Source organism: Canis lupus, chromosome 21 (assembly GCF_003254725.2).
Source record: "Canis lupus dingo isolate Sandy chromosome 21, ASM325472v2, whole genome shotgun sequence".
In the NCBI taxonomy this organism is placed as follows: Eukaryota; Metazoa; Chordata; class Mammalia; order Carnivora; family Canidae; genus Canis; species Canis lupus.
The window spans coordinates 3,951,545-3,969,594 of NC_064263.1; the positions used below are offsets into that span (position 1 = coordinate 3,951,545).

Sequence of the window (18,050 nt, forward strand, 5' to 3'; positions counted from 1 at the left end):
TTTTAGCACTTTGGAGACAGTCTGAGATAATAGTCCTCTGTTTTCCTGGTTTTGGCTTCACTGAAATCCATCCCTTTCTGGTTTCACCATGATTGGTCTCTCTGCCTTTGGATTTATTTTGTCAGCCACGAGTGACTCAGCCACTTGAGACCTCTGGAGCCAGGTGTTCTTGCACCCTTGGGCCCCAGTAACATAAACACCATTTGGCAATCCAAATCAAGGGGAATGAGGAAACCTCTTTATGCTTCACTTCAAGGCTTGTCAGTGGTGGTGGTGAAGGTTCCTTTAATCCTATCTTATATCCTAAAGTCAGATGTTGGACTAAGTATCTCAAAACACATTAAAAAAATTGTTTTGAAATACTACAAAAATGGTATAGTCCCTCACTTTAGAATGAAGATGCACTTTGCAACAATTATTCTGTTTTCAGGTTCAGGACCCAAGCCAAAACAGACAAAAGCCTAGCAGCAATATCCTTTAATAAAAACATGACTGATAATTCTATGAGAATATTATTGGGGTACTGAGTCCCCCTAACTCTTTCTTGTCAAATTATCAGGCAGCTACTAATAATATTTAACAATCCAATTAGAAAAGATACTCTCAAAAAAAAAAAAAAAAAAAAAAAGAAAGAAAAGAAAAGATACTCTCTAACTTGTTGATCTTCAAATTTTATTTCTGTTAACTTTTGGGATTCCTGGTCCAGTTTTTAAAATCATTTGTAACCTTATCTTTACATTTAAAATTACTATACATATAGTTATAGAATTCTGCATTAAATTTGCTATTTCACAATTACAGCAACGATCTATTTTGACTTTAAGATATTAACTAAATTTAATATGTTTTATAATATGGGACAAAATTTAAGGCATGTGCTGGTTCATCGCCTTATACAATGATTTTGGGCACAGGCAAGGGAGGAAGATTATTGTACTGCAGTGTACAGGGCAGAAAGTGAGATATAGAGGGGAAGTACCATATCTATGGTCAGGGAAGTAGTAAATAATGACATATTGGGAACTGGTATTGGATTATGAGGTTATCCACCTAGTATTCTTTTCTCATTGTTTAGCTATAACTCAATTCTATAATTTTAAAATTAACATGTCTGATTAACAAAGCGCTGTTCATAGGTAAAATTTTATAAAGATGTGATTTTGTCAAGAGAGACTTGTACACATGGTTGGTAACATTTAAACGATAGTGACTATAAAGAAAATGGGCAGATTTCTAGGTTTTCCCAGTGCTCTAAGATTTCAGTAAAAACTTCCAATAGATAAATGAAAGAAGCTGCCTCCCCCCCCACCTACATTAGGCAGATACATGATTAAAATTTTATTTTAATCTGTAGCTCTACTATAGCGAAGCATTTAGAGAACTCATTGATATATACAACTCTTTCAGGTTGCTCCCACTAGCTAGACACAATCATTGTCAATAAAAATGAGGAAGAAGAAAAATTTGGGTTTTGACATGTAAATGAATACCATAAGCTCCTCACTCTGCTACAGAATTTATGTATCTTGTCTGTCACAACACCAACTCCTAAAGCGAAGTAGGTGTGTTGTGGCATCTCTTAATATAGGGATGCTAAAGTTAAACAGGTATGTGATGTGACTATTTGTACATGACATGCAAAACATTCCCATAGGCTATTCCTTGAATGTGAAGGATTTAGAAGGACAGGCTCAAGAGCAAGGGATTATCATGCTAAATCAGCACTAGGGTCCTTTGAGTATAGCAGTAAGTAACTAACAGAGTTTTTAAGCAAGTTTAGAATAGGTTCTCCTTTTTCAATGTTGAAGGTCAGACTCAAGAGACATCAGATGCATAGAGGTAATATGCATGGAAGAAAAGGATCATCACGTTTCAGACTGGATGTCTTAGTAACTCACACTGGTTATTGCTCACAGTCATCCTTTGTAGAGGATTTTATTATGACCACATAATAGATGAGAAAATTGAAGTTCAAAGAAATCAAGAAATTACCCAAGGTTTCAGAGTGACTAAGTGGCAAAGGAAAGATTCAAAGCACATTGGTATTTTTCACCTCGGAATTCCCCAATTTCCTCCTTAAAACCATCTTTATCAAGAATGTCTTCCTTATCACCTTTGTCTTTTAACTTTAAGCAAATTCTTCTTATACAAAAGTCACATAGTGGGGTATTTTTCTACTTCATATACGATTATTTGTACTCTCCACAGAAAGGCTGCTCCTTTACTTTTCATCTGCTTGTGGCAAGCACTAAAATCTTAACAGAGTAGTAGTGAAAATGTCTCAGTGATTTAAGTTGAAAGCAATACATTGGCACACGGCCCTTGTACTTGCTTATCAGGAATATACAAATGTCTTTTTATTCAAAAATATAAAATAAATTTCCTGTAGGCATGGTAAATGACAGCAGTAAACCATCACATGTTGTCAGGTAAGACCAGTAAATGATGGCTACAGTGATTTTCTTAAATATCAGCCAGTCTTATCTTCAGTCATTTCCCTCAACTGGCTTCTCTGAAGTTACTATTGAGGACCACTGCCTTGAGCTTCCTCTTATAGTTCATTAATAATGGGAGAGCACTATTCTAGGAATCAGAACATGCCACCTCCCATATCACTTCCATTCTACCAATTCCACCCATTCCAGGGTCCTTCTCTTCTTTAAGAATTCTGGTAATTAATTTCTGCTCTAGTTAACAGAGAGGCCACTCCAGCAGCATCCAAGAAAGTAGTTCTTACACCCTTACTTGTACTAATGATTCCTTTTTCCACTATATTCACAAAATCTCAAGCATAAGATCATAGCCAACTTCTGAGGAACTCTGCATAATGTTCTCAATTACCAATGATCCTTCAATACCTGCCTTCTTAGCACTGCTCACTGCAAGAATTTTGAGCATTCTTTTAATAATTTCTATACCATACTTTTTATCTTCAAGAGCTGGAATTATTGAATCCAAGGCTGAAACGTACTGAAGAAGGGCACAACCCCCTCCTAGAACAATGCCTTCTTCAACTGCAGCTCATGTAGCATTGAAGGCACCTATAGCTCTTTCTTTTCATTCAATTCAACATCACTTTTTCTACTCTCCTTCATCGGCACAGCTACTCCATCTGAGTTTGGCCAGACATTCATTCAGCTTTTCCTTTACATATTTTCTAGTTCTGATATCTAACTGCCCAATGATTTCTTTTAATATGGTTGTCAATTTGAGCCTTGTCACCCTTTCCTTTTAAGGACATGGCATCACCTTTTCCTTTTAAGAACATGGCATCATCTTTGGTCACAATGACCTCTCCAACTTTTCCTAAATTGTGAGGCTGACCATGTTTAAGATTTAGAGTCAGTTCCTTCTTCAAATACTGCATCACCAGTAGCAACAGCTATGTCTTTAAGCTGGTTCTTAAATCTCAAGCTTTGACAACCTGAAGATCAACTTTTAGCTTACTTAAAATGAGTGTATTCAGAGTTTCTGTATCAATGTCTTCAGCACACACAATGCTTACGGTGAGCCCTGACAATTTTAAGAGCAGGCATAATGGACAGGACACTAGAAATTTCCTTTTCACTTAATAGAACATAGGCATCTTGGAATTTACATTTCTGTCCTTTTGATGTATTACTCAAGTATGGAGAAATGAAACCTCAATCAAATTTGATGCTTTCAATAATTTCTAATTCATCATTTAGTGTTTTTCCCATCCTTTACTGTGACAACACCCTTTCTTCTAACCTTTTTCATTGCCTCAGAAATGATTTTTTCCAAATTCTTTGTCTTCATCTACAGAAATCTTGGGTCCTGAGCAATTTCTTCAGGGGTTGTCACTGAAGGCTACTTCTTAAGTTCAGCAATTGCAGTATCAACAGCTAACATCATGTCTCCTGATTTCCACAGGATTAGCAGCTTTGCTCAACTTCTCAAAGCCTTCCTTGGCAATAGAGTGTGCTATGACAGTAAAGTAGTGGTACCATCCCTAGTCTTTTCAAAAATGTTATTGGCAACACCTTAAACAAGGTTAGTGCCAATAATTTTATATTTATCTTTTAAATCAATTGACTTTGGAGTAGTCACACCATCTTTTGTTACTTTGGGACTTCCCCAACTCAATAATAACTGTTTTTCCCTTTGGCTCTGTTGTAAGGGCTATAGCATTGGCTAAAAGGTTTACACCTTGAAGCATTAATGCCCAGGCATCTGCACCAAATTTTAGACCTTTGACAAAGGCCCAAGTGAAATGAAGAGCCAGTGCTGTGGACATTGGCCTGATTTGGTGAATACTGTGAGTAATTGAAGCATATCTGCAGGGCAGTGGCAGGGTGTGGGGCCATGAGGCAGGCCATCAGAGACAAGTGAGGGCTCTTCTCCATCATCTTAATTTGACAGAAACTTAATTTCTCTATGAAATATCTAGATAAATATCTAATATCTATATATCTTTTCCCATAAAACTGTCCCTAACTTCCTGCAAATTAGTTAATGCTTCTCTTTCATGATCTTGATGTGGAGTCTTCAAATGCCGTGGTTAAGAAAAATTTCTTGAGATGTATACAGTGTAACTCACTAAGTTAATTTAGGTAGTGCAGGGACAGGACCTGTGGGCAGAAATAGCTTCACTTTTTGCTGTGTGAGGCTGATAGTTATATGCTTAGTAATCAAAGGGAAAGGGGCATGCTGGGAGTACCAGACTGCAAACGTTTCTTCAAATTTCAACATATAAAACTATTTTTGCAAGATTCCCCTGGTGTTTACCCTTCAGGTCAATGTTAACAGTGAAGTATACAGGCAATCATAAGACCCTTAAAGACTGTAGCAATGTATTTGTTTCTTATCAAACCATGGAGGCTTTAGGTCAGCCTTCAGACTAAGAGTAAATATTTTTTTGCTTCTGTTCCTCATATTCCTAATAGTATGTTAAACACATTTCATAATAATGATCTACCCATCTTCCTCACTAGATAGTGTGTTCCTTGAGGGCTAGAATAGTCAGTCTGTCTCAAGTCCTTAATCATGATTACACTCTGTTGGCTAAAATATGTTTGCCACATAGTAGGTGCTCCATAGAAGTTCAATTTACGAATGAACGAACTAATTTCTGAATTATATTTGTAGAAAAGCTTCACCATTTTTATTATCTCTAGTAAATTTTAATTTCTTCGTTTCAAAATGTGAAATATCACAATTCATGGGGTCTGATCAAGACTTACATGATTCATCCATTTCCCCTTTAGTTATACTAGGACTCACCTGATCCCCCTCCAGATTGTTTTTTGTTGTTGTTGTTTTTTAAGATTTTATTTATTTATTCATGAGAGACACACAGAGAGAGGTAGAGACACAGGCAGAAGGAGAAGCAGGCTCCTCGCAGGGAGCCCGATGCGAGACTCAATCCCTGGACTCCAGGATCACTCCCTGAGCCTGAAAGGCAGACACTTAACCTCTGAGCCACCTAGGCATCCCCCCTTTCAGATTGTTATCTGTCCATGTTATTCATCCATGAATCCTTTGTAATATAACTCCAGCCTATATCAACTCTCTCACCCTTAGCTTGCCATAGCACATGGAGATTCCAACAAACAGTTTAGGGCTTGATATTCATGACCCTGTGCTATTTTAAATATGTATTTTTGTGTAGGTGGGTATACTTTTTTAAATATAGATGGCAGGAAAAATGAGTCAGATTGAGTAATGAATATTTCTACCAAATATTCTGAGCAGAATGCTGCAGAATTTTACTGAGTAATAGTGTTAATTAATTATTAGACATATTTGAAATTCAGCTTATTGTATTAGGGCCAACAAAAATCTCCTGAGCCTCAATTTTCCTATACAAAAATAGAGGGGAATGTAACTATACTTCAGAGTTGTTTGGGAATTAAATAATATAATGCATGTGGAACTCAGTACCACACAGATTGTACTTGGTGTTAGGTTCCTTTCTCCCACTTTTTCTCCATTTTTCAAGATCTCTTCAGATAGCCTTTGTGCTAGGAAGAGGCAAAACTACTGGTTGGGTTTTTTATCTGATTTTATTTTTAACTTTTTCCTTTGGCTCTACACACTATTGAATTATTGATATTCTCCTCGCTTTCATTTTTCCCCTCAAAACGTTATATCAAATGTGTTCACTATGTCTCTGGCTGGACCTGGGCCAGAATGAACGTGTGGGAGGCTCAAGTTCTGTTCTTCCTGCTGTTGTTCCTTCAATATTTCTTTCTTTGAACAGATTCTCATGATTTATCTCATTTGTACTACATGTTCTTATAGTTCTCTTTTTCCTCTCTCCATTTATCTTTTTAGGTGCCTTAAACACCTCCTACCATAGCCCAAACTTTTTCACAGCTTTCTCTCAGCATGTGTGCATTTCTCTCCCTTCATTTGCAAACAAGAAAAAATACTTTGATTTTCAAAAACAAAGTGGTGGAAGTCACAGGGCAATTATCATTTATAGCTCCATCTTGCTCAGAGGCACCAGACTTATACAGACTGAGCAGCAACAGTCCTCTTTCTTCAAAGCCAGCTAAGTGATAACTTCCAAAATAGTTCAAAGGCATGTTGTCTTAGCTACACTGTGCCAAAATTTCCTCACTTATACATAAAGGTAAATTAATGGATTTGAGATTTTTCTTGGTTTTCAATTTTTGATGACCTTTCAAAGTTATGCTCCGGAAATTGAATAGACACAAAGTAGATAAGAGAAATTTTGTTTCAGGAGAGGGATGTGATTCCAAAATTTGGGCAGAGAAATTCAATTAAAAAATATTTCTATTTGTTGCTTTGTGTGTTTAAACTTCACAGTCTAGTTGTTATATTTGACTATCCCAGGAAATGTTATTTCCATTACAAGCAGAAAATACATCCTATTAAGCACAGTTAACATATGTAATAGAACAAGAAAAAATTTACCCCCAACAAGGGAAGCCTAGGGTTCAAGGTCTGACACACAATTTGCACTCATTTCCTGGCCCTCCCTCTCCCTTTATTGCGTTCCCACTCCCAAATATGATTCATAATAAGTGCTCAAAAATTATTAATTAATGATTGAATCAATAGACCTGTAGAACTTGTTACCATATTAAGAATTGACTTTAAACCACAATATGCCTTTCTTACTCATGTATATTTTAGGTAATTTTACCAAAATAAAAAAAAGTTAGTGAAGTTTATTAAAGTACCTTGATAGGAAAAGATTGAATTTGTCAGAAGCAGTTAGTTGAAGCTGTTTTGTTTTAGATGTAAGTCCCAAATAGTAGGAATAAAATCTAGAAAAGTTAGGAAGGTCTCTATGACTTTCTTTTATCACTTCAGATATTTACTTATACTTTTTGTCCCTGACTGCCTTGTAAGTTCAGCAACATCAGAGAAAAGGAAATTTACTCTCACCTGCTGTGTGCCAGACTTCTTTATGTAAGCCATAAGTCCATAGATTGTACAAACATTCTTTAAAATGGCACCATGCTGACCCAACACGCTAACTTACAGCCTCCCTCAGGAGTGTAGTCACTATCCTATTGGGATGCCTTAGAGGGCCATGTACAAACCACAAAAGCTAAAAGTGGCTCATCACAAAGCACAGTGAATTATTTGCACAGTTACCAAATATGCTCTCTTAGCAAAATGGGACAAGTCATAAAAAAAGAAAAGACAATCTCTCATGGTCAATTACCTTCCAAATCTAGAAATGGAGTAAAAGTGTGAACTTTTATGCAGTTGAAATATCTAAGTTTTAGTGATGTTTAAACTACTTTTCTTAATTAAAAATTGCAAGTGAAAGGTGAACAATTACATGTAGAAAATCTACTTAGGAAAACCAAGAAATGTTCAATGTAAGTTACAGTTAAAAAATAAAATATAGAAGCTGATAGACACTAATTTAAATTTTTGATTCACTTGATGTTAAAAAGATACTTTTATAAATATAGCTAGTATAAATGAAATAAAACCATGCTACCAGAAATCAATAGTATTTATGTATACTAATAGTGTTTCTAATTACTAATACTAACAAAATAGCATAATGAAAATTTAAGAAAACAATTCCATTTACAATTCCACCAAAATGAATAAAGATTAAAGGAGGTTAAAGACCTGTACCCTGAAACTATAAAACACTGATGAAAGAAATTGAAGATGATATAAATAAATGAAAAAATATTCCACGCTTATAGATTGGAAGAATTAATATTAATAACATGTCCATGCTACCCAAAGCAATTTACAGATTGAGTGCAATCCCTATCAAAATACGAATAGCATATTTCACAAACTAGAAAAAATAATACTAAAATGTGTATGAAACCACAAAAGACCCCCTGAATAATCAAACCAATGTTGAGAAAGAACAAAGCTAGAGATATCAGAATCCCAGATTTCAAGATAGACTACAAAGATATAGTAATCAACAGCATGGTACACACATAGATCAATAGAACAGAATAGAGTTTAGAAATAAATCCACATTTACATGATTAATTAATCTTCATCAAAGGAGGTAAGAATTTGAGATGGGAAAATATAGTTTCTTTAATAAATAGTGCTGGGAAAACTGGACCACTTTCGAACACTATACATAAAAGTAAACTCAAAATGGAAGATCCAAATGTGAGACCTGAAACTAAAAACCCAGCAAAAAAAATAAATAAATAAAATAAATAAATAAATAAATACTCTGATATCAGAGTAGCAACATTTTTCTAGATATGCCTTCTCAGGTAAGAGAAACAAAAGCAAAAATAAACTATTGGGATTACATCAAAATAAAAAGCTTTTGCACAGTGAAGGAAACCATCAAGAAAAGGAAAAAGGCAATCTACTGAATGGGAGAAGATATTTGCAATTGATATATCTGGTAAGGGAGTATATCCAAAATGTATAAAGAATTTATACAACTCAACATCATAAAAACAATTCAATTAAAAAATGGGTAGAGAACCTAAATAAACATTTTTCCAAAGAAGACATATAGATGGCCATGAATGATGCTTAACATCACTAATCATCAGGAAAATGCAAAACAAAGCCACAGTGAGATATCACTTTACACATATCAGAATGGCTAAAATAAAAAAGACAGGAAATAAGTGTTGCCGCAGACGTGGAGAAAAAAGAACCCTTATGCACTGTTGGTAGGAATGTAAATTGATACAACCAATGTGGAAAACATTATGGAGGTTCCTCAAAACATTAAAAACAGACAATATTTCCACTACTAAGTATTTACCCAAAGAAAATGAAAATACTTATTTTAAAAGATATATTCACTCCTCTGTTTATTATAGCATTATTTACAATAGCCAAGATATAGAAGTATCTATATCTTGGCATCTATCCAATCACTGAATAATTAAGGAAAAGTGGCACACACATACACACACATATATATAAATATTATGCAGCCATAAAAATGAGACCATCTCATTTGAAATAAGTAAAATAAACTTGACTGAGGAAAATATCATATAATTTTACTCATATATGGAATTTAACAAACAAACAAATAACAATCAGAATCAGACCTATAAAAACAGAGAACAGATTGATGGTTGCCAGAAAGAAGGTGTGGAGGGATGAGTAAAAATAGATGAGGGGAGTGGCAGATACAGTTTTACAGTAAAGGAAATAACAAATCATGGGAATAAAAGGCATAGCATAAGGAATATAGTCAATGATGGTGTTGTATGATGACAGTGATAGGTTACCTGTGGTGAGCATAACATAACATAAAAACTTGTTGAATCACTATGTCTAATGCCTGAAACTAGTATAATTTTGTGTCCCAACTATACTAAAAAAAAAAAAAAAAATTAAATTTCTGAGCACAGATTCTTATAGAAACCTAAACAGCGCCCTACTTACAGAGTGAAGGTAAAGATTTTTTATGAGGAAAAGAATGAACTCAGGTGTACTCCAAAGGCTCACCTTGAATAACAAAGACAAGCCTACACCCAGGAAGTTCCAATATTTAATCTTCTTCCCAAGAACTAGGAACAAAAACAAGCCGAATTCTTTATCATATAGTATTACTTAAGAGAATTGCTGTAAGATTAATGCTTTTAAAACACTGTAGTATATAGTAGGCATGTAATAAATGATTTTTTTAAAAGAAAATAAATAACATCACACTAGGATGGTAACCTAATGGATAGATAGATGGCCAGGAATTATTTTAATGTGATGATCTTGAAAAATAGAGCCTAGTATTTTTAACATGATATAGCATAGAGTCCTTTACACAGTACTAACATAGTGCTGTTGTGGCAATTACCCTAGAATAATAGTTTAAAAGGCAAAGGTCGGGATCCCTGGGTGGCGCAGCGGTTTGGCGCCTGCCCTTGGCCCAGGGCGCGATCCTGGAGACCCGGGATCGAATCCCACATCGGGCTCCCGGTGCATGGAGCCTGCTTCTCCCTCTGCCTGCGTCTCTGCCTCTCTCTCTCTCCTCTCTGTGCACTCTCATAAATAAATAAAAAATCTTTAAAAAAATAAAAAATAAATAAAAGGCAAAGGTCTCAGTTCTGCACTTTTCTGTCATGGTGGGTTCCTTAATTAGTATTAGACTATATCGGCTGACAAGCCTAGGTACACATGGAAAAGTAAGATATCAGAGCAATTTGCTTGCTCATTTGTTTCCTGTTTGCCTGTTTGGTTATAAACTGAAGCAGCCCTGCACAGAGCCTAGATTGCATTCCAACCAGTTTTTGATTAAAGACAAGACTTGTGATCTGGCTCCAGTCAATTAGTGCTTTTGTTATCATCATGGTTTACTTCCTCTAAGACTTCAGTGGGGGCTACTCCTAAATCTGAACCTTAGTTGCTTCACTTCTGAAGTAGATATAATACGTTTCTGTATTTGCCACGAGTAATGTATATTACAAGAGAGAATGCATATCAGAGCACTTGGAAAATTACAAAATAGTATATCATACATGAGTATGTATATTTGTATTATCAGTATACTATATATTAATAGAAGTTACCTTGAAGTTTTACCTTTAAACCCCTTAAAAACAGGTGAATCCAAAACAGAAGACATGATCTAGTCTTCTAAGAACATGTAACCAAATAAAGAGAAGGAATATAAAACAAATAAATGTAGCATATTAAGTTTCTACTGCTGGATAAGAAATTGCTACATACTAAGCAGCTTAAAATATCACATAGTTATTTTCTCAGTGTCTGTTGTTCAGGAAATGGGATAGCTTAGTTGGATGCTATGCTTAGGATTTCACAAGGTGACAATGTTATGGCTCTGGATGTGGTTTTCTCTGAGACTCACCAATAAAAAATCTCCCAAGATCACTTACATTTTTGGCAGAATTAGTTTTCTTGTAGTTTTAGGAATAAGCACTTCAGTTTTTTGATGACTGCCATCCATACTCTGCTTTCAGCTTCCAGAAGCTATGTGGAGTTCCTTATCAAATGGGCCTCCCATCTTGCGAATCCCACTATATGGCAGTTTGCATCTTAAAAACCAAAAGGATAAACATACTCCAGAAAAAATTAATGCTAATACCTTACATGATATAATAACATAATCAAGTACATGTAATCACTTACAACCTGTCACCTTTGCTGTATCTTTTTGGTTAGAAGTTGACAGGTTCCACTTATATTCAAGAGCAGAAGGAATCACATAGAGGTTAAATACCAGGATGGGAAATAATGGGGACCAATTGAAGAGTCTATCTACCACACTTAGTATGTCCTGGAGGTTCAGTATATGTTGTCAGTAAGATTATTCCACAAAAACAATATATATTAGGTGATACTCTCCTCATTAAATAAAGAACTTTGAAAATATAGATTGTCACATTCTTTTGTGATCCAAGATAAATCACTTGATGAAAATAATGCTCATCACAGTTTTCAAGAATGCTTGCTTTTGTGCATGCATGCATATGCACATATCTATAACAATAGGACACACTTCAAGTTAAATATAAGTAGGATTATGGAAAATATTGATTGCTCTTCTGTTTTTAATAATAAGACAGAAATTATGTTATTCGTTAATTAGCTAATATAAGCTTAAGCCAATATTACCACATTTATTTATTTACTTATTTTCTCAATCGTTTTTATTGAAGTTCGATCTGCCAACATATAGTACAACACTCAGTGCTCAACACATCAGGTGCCCTCCTCAGGGCCCATCACCCAGTCACCCCATTCTCCCTCCCACCTCCTCTTCCACAACCCTTCGTTCGTTTCCCAGAGTTAGGAGTGTCTCGTGATTTGTCTCCCTCTTTAATTTTTCCCACTCAGTTCCCCTCCTTTCCCTTATAATCCTTTTCACTATTTATTATATTCCCCATATGTGTGAAACGGGGATATGATATGATAATTGTCCTTCTCTGACTGACTTACTTCACTCAGCAGAATGCCCTCCAGTTCCATCCACGTTGAAGTAAATGGTGTGTGTTCATCCTTTCTGATGGCTGAGTAATATTCGATTGTATATATAGACCACATCTTCTTTATCCTTTCTTCTGTCAATGGACACCGAGGCTCCTCCCACAGTTTGGTTATTGTGGACATTGCTGCTATGAACACTAGGGTGCAGGTGCCTCGGTCTTTCACTGCTATCTTTGGGGTAAATCCCCAGTAGCGCAAATGCTGGGTCAGGATAGTTCTATTTTTAACTCTTTGAGGAGTCTCCACACAGTATTCCAGAGTGGCTGTACCAGTTCACATTCCCACAACAGTGCAAGAGGGCTCCCTTTTCTCCACATCCTCTCAAATATTGTTGTTTCCCGTCTTGTTAATTGTCACCATTCTCACTGGTGTGAGGTGGTATCTCATTGTGGTTTTCATTTGTATTTCCCTGATGGCCAGTGATGCAGAGCATTTTCTCATGTGCTTGTTGGCCATGTCTATGTCTTCCTCTGTGAGATTTCTGTTCATGTCTTTTGCCCATTTCATGATTGGATTGTTTGTTTCTTTGCTGTTGAGTTTAATAAGGTCTTTATAGATCTTGGAAACTAGCCCTTTATCTGATACGTCATTTGCAAATATCTTCTCCCATTCTGTAGGTTTCAGTTTTGTTGACTAGTTTCTTTGGCTGTGCAGAAGCTTTTTATCTTGATTAAGTCCCAATAATTCATTTTTGCTTTTGTTTCTCTTACCTTCATGGATGTATCCTGCAAGAAGTTGCTGTGGCCAAGTTCAAAAAGGGTGTTGCCTGTGTTCTCCTCTAGGATTTTGATGGAATCTTGTCTCACATTCAGATCTTTCATCCATTTTGAGTTTATCTTTGTGTATGATGTAAGAGAATGATCTAGTTTCATTCTGCTGCATGTGGATGTTCAATTTTCTCAGCACCATTTATTGAAGAGACTGTCCTTTATCCAGTGGATAGTCTTTCCTATATTGTCGAATATTAGTTGACCATAGAGTTGAGGGCTCACTTCTGAATTCTCTATTCTGTTCCATTGACCTATGTGTCTGTATTTCGGCCAGTACCACACTGCCTTGATGATCATAACTTTGTAACACCACTTGAAATCTGGCATTGTGATGCCTCTTGCATTGGTTTTCTTTTTCAATATTCCCCTGGCTATTTGGGGTCTTTTCTGATTCCATTTTCAAATCTCAAGATTATTTGTTCCAATTCTGTGAATAAAGTCAATGGTATTTTCATAGTGCTTGGATTGAATGTGCAAATTGCCCTGAGTGGCATAGACATTTTCACGATACTTATTCTTCCAATCTTGAGCATGGAATGTTTTTCCATCTCTTTGTGTCTTCCTCAGTTCTTTCAGAAGTGTTCTGTAGTTTTTTGGGTATAGATCCTCTACCTCTTTGGTTAGGTTTATTCCTAGGTATCTTATGCTTTGGGGATGCAATTGTGAAAGGAATTAATTCCTTAATTTCTCTTTCTTCAGTCTCATTGTTAGTGTATAGAAATGCCACTGACTTCTGGGCATTGATTTTGTATCCTGCCACACTGCCAAATTGCTCTATGAATTCTAGCAATCTTGGAGTGGAGTCTTTTGGGTTTTCTATATATAGTATCATGACATCTGCGAAGAGGGAGAGTTGGACTTTTTCTTTGCCAATTTGAATGCCTTTTATTTCCTTTTGTTGCCTGATTGCTGAGGCTAGGACTTCTAGTACTATGTTGAATAGCAGGTGAGAGTGGACATCCTTCTATTCTTGATCTTAGGGGAAAAGCTCTGAGTGTTTCCTCATTGAGAATGATATTTGCTATGGGCTTCTCATAGATGGCTTTTAAGATACTGAGGAATGTTCTCTCTATCCTTGCACTCTGAAGAGTTTTGATCAGGAATGGATGCTGTATTTTGTCAAAAGCTTTCTCTGCAACTATTGAGAGGATCCTATGGTTCTTGTTTTTTCTTTTGTTAATGTGATCTATCACATTGATTGCTTCATGAGTATTGAAGCACCCTTGCATCCCAGGGATAAATCCCACTTCATCATGGTGAATAATCTTCTTAATATACTGTTGGATCCTATTGGCTAGTATATTGGTGAGAATTTTGGCATACATGTTTATTCATCAAGGATATTGTCTATATTTCTACGTTTTGGTGGGGTCTTTGTCTGGTTTTGGAATTAAGGTGATGCTGGCCTTGTAAAATGAGTTTGAAATATTCCATCCCTTTCTATCCTTCTGAACAGCTTTAGTAGAACAGGTATTATTTCTTCCTTAAATGTTTGATAGAATTCCCCTGGGAAGCCATTTAGCCCTGTTCTTTTGTTCTTGGGATGTTTTTGATGACTGCTTCAATTTCCTCCCTGGTTATTGGCCTGTTCAGGTTTTCCATTTCTTCCTGTCGCAGTTTTGGTAATTTCTGGTTTTCCAGAAATGTGTCCATTTCTTCTAGATTGCCTAATTTATTGGCATATAGCTGCTCATAATATGTTTTTTAAATTGTTTGTATATCTTTGGTATTGGTTGTGTTCACTCCTTTTTCATTCATGATTTTATTAATTAGAGTCTTTTTTGTTTTTAATAAGACTGGCTAATAGTTTATCTATCTTATTAATTCTTTCAAAGAACCAACTCCTGGTTTTGTTGATCTGTTCTACAGTTCTTCTGGTCTCTATTTCATTGAGTTCTGCTTGAATCTTTATTATCTCTCTTCTTCTGCTTGGTGTAGGTTTTATTTGCTGTTCTTTCTCCAATTCCTTTAGCTACAAGGTTAGGTTGTTTATTTGAGGTTTTTTCCATTTTTTGAGGGAGGCTTCTATTGTGATATATTTCCCTCTTAGGACCACTTTTACTGTATCCCGAAGATTTTGAATAGTTGTATCTTCATTTTCATTAGTTTCCATGAATCTTTTTAATTCTGCTCTAATTTCCTGATTGACCCATTCATCTAACAGTAGGATATTCTTTAACCTCCATGTGTTTGAGTTTCTTCCAAATTTCTTCTTGTGATTGCTTTCTAGTTTCAAAGCACTGTGCTCTGTAACTATGCAGGGGACAATCCCAATCTTTTGGTATCAGTTGAGTCCTTATTTGTGACCCAGTATGTGGTCTATTCTGGAAAAGGTCCATTTGCACTTGAGAAGAATGTGTATTCAGTTGCGTTCAGATGTAAAGTTCTGTAGATATCTATGAAATCTAATTGGGGCTGTGTGTCACTTAAGGCCCTTGTGTCTTTGGTGATGTTGTGCTTAGAAGATCTGTCATTTGCAGAAAGTGCCGTGTATCATTATCTAAGTATCTTTTTACTTTGGTTATTAATTGATTGATATACTTGGCAGCTCCCACATTAGGAGCATAAATACTCATGATTATTAGGTCTTCTTGTTGGATAGACCCTTAAGTATGAGATAGTGTCCCTCTCTATCTCTTATTATAGTCTTTGGTATAAACCTTAATTCATCTGAAATGAGGATTGCTACTGCAGCTTTCTTTTGAGGACAATTTGAATGTAAATGGTTCTCCACCCCTTCATTTTCAGGCTGGAGGTGTCCTTAGGTCTAAAATGAGTCTCTTGTAGACAGCAAATAGATGGGTCTTGTTTTTTTTTATGCAGTCTGATACCCTGTATCTTTTGATGGGATTATTTAACCCTTTCACGTTCAGAATTACTATTGAAAGATATGAATTTAGTGTCATCATAATACTTATTCAGTCCCTGGTTTTGTGGATTATTTATTTGGGCTTCCTCTTTCTTTTACAGAGTCCCCCTTAATATTTCTTGTAGAGCTGGTTTGGTGGTCACATATTCTTTCAGGGTCTGCCTCTCCTGGAAGCTCTTTATCTCTCCTTCCATTCTGAAAGAGAGCCTTGCTGGAGAAAGTATTCTTGGCTGCATGTTCTTCTCATTTAGGACCCTGAACATATCCTGCCAGCCCTTTCTGGCCTGCCAGGTCTCTGTGGAGAGGTCTGCTGTTAATATGATATTTCTCCCCATAGAAGTTAAGAATCTCTTGTCTCGAGCTGCTTTAAGAATTTTCTCTTTATCTTTGGAATTTGCAAGTTTCAGTATTAAATGTGGAGCTGTTGAACGGTTTTTATTGATTTTGGGGGGAGTCCTCTCTATCTCTTAGATCTGAATGCCTGCTTCCCTCCCCAAATTAGGGAAGTTTTCACCTATGATTTGTTCAAATATACTTTGTGGTCCTCTCTCTCTCTCAGCCTCTTCTGGAATCCCAATTAGATGTATATTCTTCCATCTGAGGCGATCATTTATTTTCCTAAACCTTTCCTCACAGGATTTTAATGTAGTTAAGGTGGGAAAAGAGATAAAAATATTGGAAATTTTTAGTCTGATATAAAAACGAAACATAATAGAAAAAGAAAAAAAAAAAAAAAAAGGAACCTCTAGTTCTATATACTATTTTCTCTCAGTCCTGGAGCTTTCCAGCACTTCTTGGTCAAGAACTTGCTCTTTCTCTGTTCTTCCAGCTCGTCTTCTGGGGGAGGGGCCTGCTGTGCTGATTCACAGGTGTGTGCACCTGGAGGAGATGCCCCGCCTCCTGCCAGGTCCCGGGCTGAGTGAGAGTGTTGACCCCATGAAGCCTCTGTCCCCTGGCGACACCACTTCTCCCAGGCACATGGTGACACAATGAGGAATAATAACACTGGCGATGGCCAGGTCCCCATCTCTGCGGTCAGCTCCCCATGAGTCACTAACTGCAGTCTCCCAGTCCACACTGGCCTAGATGCTCCCAGGCCGGTGCAGGTGCACTAATCTGCACAGCTTGGGGGTGCCTGGTGACAGGAGAGTCCTACTGTCCTGTGCCCTCCCCACCTCCGCCTGTCCCAGAGGGGATACAGGATCGTAGGCTGTGTCCACTTGGGCACCCTGGGATCTGGGGCCCTGCGCTGCTGAACCTGCACTCCCGGGGGGACTGCCTCTCCCAAAGGGAATGGGCCCAGCCACCTCTGTCTGGAGCTGCCTGCCTAACTGATGCATCTCCCAGATGCTCCACCAAGTGGGCATTCAAGCCCTTTACCAAGATCAGCTGGCAGTTTGCAGTGCACTTACCCTGGGTGCACTTCCTTTTAAAGTGGCTCTGGGAATCTGGAGGCTTCACTGCCCCTCCTGCGATTTTGACTGATTTACCTGCTGAGCACTTTTCTGGCAGGGAAAACTCTGGCACGGATTTTTAAAGTTCCCATTTCTCCAAGGCTGGGCTTTCCTGCCATGGAGGCTTTTGCTGCTCTGCTTTAGCCCAGCTCCTCGCAGGGCCCCTCCCCCACTTGATCCTTTTTCATTTTTATTCATTTTTTTTGCCTTCCTACCTTGTTAGAAGCAAAAACTTTTATCTGTTGCATTCTGATCGTTCTCTCTTCAAATCTCAAGTCGAATTCATAGGTGTTCAGGTTTCATGTTTTGAAAGTTATTGAGGTAAGTTTGTAGAGCCAGGTGTGTTGAGACCCCTACTCTTCTGCCATCTTTGTATTGCATTTATTAAAAGAAGAAAACAAGCATTTACATTTCTACAAAAATATTTCATTGAAAAAAAATGTATTTTCTAGCCAGGTTTGATATCTGATTTCCTTATGTCAATAATCTAAGCAGACAGTCTTAATTCAAAAATATTTCTCAAGCATAGATATAATACCAGAAGGA

General features: G+C 36.8%; 1 pseudogene; it reads right to left on the bottom strand.

Annotated features, from left to right (window-relative positions):
- Window positions 1–2,590: 2,590 nt before the first annotated feature.
- LOC112643203 (60 kDa heat shock protein, mitochondrial-like) lies at window positions 2,591–17,623 on the bottom strand (annotated as a pseudogene).
- Window positions 17,624–18,050: the final 427 nt, after the last annotated feature.